Below are 5,112 nucleotides of genomic sequence, written 5' to 3' on the forward strand. Positions count from 1 at the left end.
TTTAGAAACATCTCGAGACTCAATGTCAGTCACCAATTTGTCGCAAATAACCTTTTAGATAAATCAGGTTTCAATTCAAAATGAGTTATGAATGGTTCAATATGAAAAAACACCTTGCAAACCATCAAACATTGCTTCTTTAACATCTCCAATACTTGTGGAAGAAGATTAGAATCAACTATGGACTCCACCTTCTCAAAAACAACCCTTTTGTGTCTTCTTAACTCATTTTAGTGCAAAAAAAATCAAATTGGTCTTTTCTTCTTGCATCCCGCTTCAAATCCCTTTTACAAAGTAGTAAACTCTCCTCTTCTTCAAGTAATTTTAGGTCTTCAGGTCCATTTTCAAATTTAGGAAATAACAAATTTAGTTTTCTTTTCAAGTTTAGGTTCATGTTCAAATTCAGGTTCCTCTTCAAAAAAAGGAAAAAATATTCAATATAGGATGAAAACATTGCAACCATATGACACCTCCTCTTGAGCATCTTCAACATCTATGCATATATATGAAACACTTGGAGACTTGATTTAGAATCCATATGCCAAAACAATTGATTTCTTGAAAATTTGATTCACGAAACACCTAAATTGATCTGCTTCTTCATCAAACTCATTTGATTCAAGGTATAAGAATAACCAATTGGACTCTCCTTCACACATTAAAAGCACCACCAAGATGGCTTGCTCATATTCCCCCTTGAAAATATAAAGAAATCCACTTTTTGTTTGCAAAACACTCCAATCATTGATATCTTTCTGAAAGTGAAAATTTTCAAGTTTATTTTCAAACTTCTCACACTCCATCAACATTCTAAAGGACTTCACATCAACCTTTTCTACTTCAAGTTGCACAACCTGGCTTTCAAGAAAAAAAACTTGATCTCTGATTTGAAACATCTTTGCCTGTAATCCACCAAACTCGGCTTCAATTTGATTTGATTAGGAGAGTCACTTTGTATCACAACATGCAAAAGACTCCCAAAAAAACTGCAATTGTGGATGTAAGAACACTAAAAAAAACCATAATGAAATTCAATGTGAATTGCTTCACTTTCTACTTTCACTTGAAAACCTCTAAAGAACTGCTCCTCATAGAGATTAGATAATTGCACTCGCTCAAAATGAGAACAGTGAAGTGAATGGAATTCAAGTGGCTGAACGTGAAACTTTTGACTTGTGTTCCCAAAATTTCCTTCCACTTCTCTCCTTCTTGCATAAAGCATGTATGAAAAAGGATCTTCCCACATAGAAATATAGATGAAGTCATCAAACCCATCATCGATGCCATTTAGCATGAACACATAGAACCATTGAGAGATAATATGATCATCCATATCTCCTTCATCAACAAAATCACATAGAAATGCAAAAGCATCTTCTGGAAAAACCCCTTGATTATCATCAAGAACTTGCACAAGGTGTGCAATAGAAAGATAAGTTAGCCCCTAGATTGATGGGTGTTTATACAATGCACGGGGAAAAAAACCTCCTAGTGAGAGAAAAAATGCCCGAACGGTCCTAAGTGTGTTCACACACATCACTATCATATGTATATGGTAGCAATAGAAATGTGCAACACATGAGGTTGAGTTACAATTGAAAGTATGCTTTTGGAATTGCAATGGATGTTCATGGAATGCGGGGGTTGGCATTGATAAACTAGCAAGAAAAGCTGTTGTTGTACTTCTTTTTGAAACTTGGGAGCATAATACACAAAGGATTAACGGGTTGTGGGACTACAATGTACATTCATTGATGTGGTCAAAGAATCGCAAGCAACAAAAAGAGCAAGGAGGGGTTGCATGAATGGTTAAGAAAGGATTGGAAGATTTTGTATCAATTGTGAAAGATGACAAGCACAAACGTTATGTATGGCTGAAAATTATGATACCAAAAAGAGTACCCATTTTTGTAGCCGGTTGCTACATTCCTCATCATGATTCTCCCTTTATGCTTTCATGGATAGAGATCAACCATTTTTTTATTAAGAGGAGGATATTGCTTATTTTAAAGGCGAAGGTGAGGTTATTGTCTTTGGGGATATGAATTCTCGTACAAAAACATTACAACATGATACTCAACAATTTGATATGCCATAAATTTCAAGGGAGATGGAGAAAGTTCACTTCTATTGTTGTAATTCAATGGATGAGAAAGAGCCAAATCAATATAAAAAGTTACTTTTACACACGTGTAATTCCACAGGTCTGCTCATTGCCAATGGTGTATCTTTGTTGAGTGGAACCAATGGATTTACATCCAAAAAACATAATGGGGATCGTATGATTGACTATATGCTACTCTCCGAAGCCATCATGTATGGAATAAAGAGTTTTAGTCTTGGTCAATAGACCCCGGATTCAGACCATTGGACCTTATGTATCGACCTTGCGTGTGGAGAAGCAACTAAGCATGATCATCTCAGCCAAAGGGAAGAGAAGTTATCAGTATGTATGGATTTCAAATGGGCAAAAGTTATGGATGACAAAGCTTCAATATGACACAGAATTGGAAATTAAATGGGACGCTTTCAAGAAAGTTATTTATTATTGTGCCGAAGAATGCTTTTCCATAAAGGATGTCCATGATATTGACAAAGATAGATCAAGAAAAATGTGGTTTGATAAAGAATGCCAAGATGCTCAAAAGTCCTTGATAAAACTTGATGCAACTATGGACAAAGAAAACTATCAAAGTCATGTGCATACATACAAGGCATTGATTCAAAAGAAGAGAAGAAAGTAAAGCAACAATTGTTTCAAGTCCAAGAAAAGTCACATGCATGTAAAAGATGCTGGAGAAACTTGAGGGGCAAGCGGGTTGAGAGTTTAGGTAACTTGAGTCTTGTGGATATGTACACACATTGTAGGCAACTATATGAGCAACCAAATGCTAGAAAAAATCCATTTTATGGTTCACTCCCATGTATGCCCTCTTTTTTAACCATTGAGGATATATGCGGTGGGCGCAAAAAACTGGCCACTCGCAAAGCGGCAGTTCTTTTATCAAGCCGGAAATGATTAAATGGACAGGAGATTCTACACATGAGTGGATGTGTGATATGTTCAACCTTGCACTCCAACATGGTATGCCTTATGATTGGAATACTAATTGGGTCAAACCTTTGCACAAAGGAGGGGATGTAAAGAATGTAAATAGCTAATGGACTATAATGATTGTGTCTCTTATGGAAAAGTTGTTTGTGTGCATATGGAGATAAAATTGAGTGATTGGGTTGAAGAGAATGGAAAGCGTGCAAAAGGACAAGCAGGTTTTTGTCGACACCATAGCACCATTGATCATCTTGTCACTCTTTGTGTTCTCATGGAAGAAAGTTGATTGAAAGGCAAGCGATTGTATTGTTGTTTTGTGGACTTTAAGAAAGCCTTTGATATGATTCCATGTAGCAATTTGTGGAGAAGGATGAAAGAATTCCGAGTGCCAAGCGAGTTTATGCTTGTGGTTTCTCAAATCTATGAGAAGGTGATGTGTCAATTGTACATGAAAAGAGGAATTTTATAAATTTTGGCAAGCACTATTGGGGTTAACCAAGGATGTCTGTTGTCACCAACTCTCTTTGGTCTATGCATTGATCAATTGAAACAATGAAGAGATCACTATTTGCAATGTGGTAGTCATGCTTTTGTTGTATGTGGATGATGTAGTGCTTCTAGCACACACTTTAGTGGACACACAAAAGCTTATGGTTGTCCTTGAGAACTTTTTCTTGCATAGTGGGATGATTGTGCACGAATCTAACACAAAGGTTATGCTTGTGAAAACCAACCATATGAAGAATCCATGCATTGTGTACACCAATGAGAGACTTGAAGTTGTTGAGAGCTTTAAGTACCTTGGCCTTGCAATAACAAGTGGCGTGAATGTGCTATGTATTGTTTGGAAGTGGGAAAGAGAGTGTACTATGCATTTAAGAAATTTAAGTGTAATGCAGGAAGCCAAGTGTTGGGTTCTCAAGAAGTACATTTTTGACACATTGGTGACAACGATTCTTCTCTATGGAGTTGAAGTGTGGGACGGGAGCATCTCAAAGTCTACGTGGAAAGAGTCTGACAATGTCCAAAAGAATTTTCTTACAAACTTTCTCCAATTAAAGGCACAAACACCATATATGCTCCTACTTCTTGAGTCGGGATCTCTTCCAATTGAGGTTATGGGCATGGAAAGTGTTGTGGAGTACATGATAAAGATGCGTCAAAAACCCTCACATTGATTTCATACAATTGCATGGGAACCAAGCAAAAAAGTTCAAAAGACACATAAAAGCAAGATCTTGAGCAAGGGATGGATGCAAAACATAAAGAAGTGGTTTGGGAGATGGGATGCATTACACTTGCTACATGATGCCTCAATTGACTCCCAAATGAATGAAGCTTTTCTATAACCCCAACGTATTACGGATTGGGAGAAATCTGATGGGTCACGCTTAATACATTACACCACCCATATTGCCCCCAACTACAAAACCATGTTCTTCACGGAAAGAGGAAACCGTATTCACCCTTACATGTTGAGCCTATCCCCTTGTCAATGATACACACTATGGCAGTCATTTGCCTTAGCTCCCACTTCCTTCGATGCGAGACAGTGCGTTGGGGCAATGGAGAAGAGTCAAATTGATTGTGCACATTATGCTCACTGTAAATTTGAGAGCCTAAGTACCACATACTACTAGAGTGCTCAACTTTTGGTCACATCCGAACTTGCTTTCCTCACATTTTTAGCCATGACTTAGACCTACAAAATTTCCTCTCCCAATGACAGTGTGGGCTCTCCATTGCGACTCTCATCACCAAAATTTTGGAGCATCGAGAGTTAGTCAGCAATCATATACATACTACATCACATGTAACTTTGGTCCCATAGGTCATATTTCACCTCCGAGGATGATAAAAATATCTCTCTCTCTCTCTCTCTCTCTCTCTCTCTCTCTCTCTCTCTCTCTCTCTCTCTCTCTCTCTCTCTCTCTCTCTCTAAGACGAAGTCGGGCTGCATGGGAAGTTGGCATGTGGAACACAGTAGGTGAGGGTGCATTGTGCTAGGATACAAGTCATGTTAATAGCTCAACATGGAGAAAATGCACCAAATTTTCCTC

Source organism: Adiantum capillus-veneris, chromosome 19, assembly GCF_014529385.1.
Source record: "Adiantum capillus-veneris isolate H3 chromosome 19, ASM1452938v2, whole genome shotgun sequence".
Classification (NCBI taxonomy): domain Eukaryota; kingdom Viridiplantae; phylum Streptophyta; class Polypodiopsida; order Polypodiales; family Pteridaceae; genus Adiantum; species Adiantum capillus-veneris.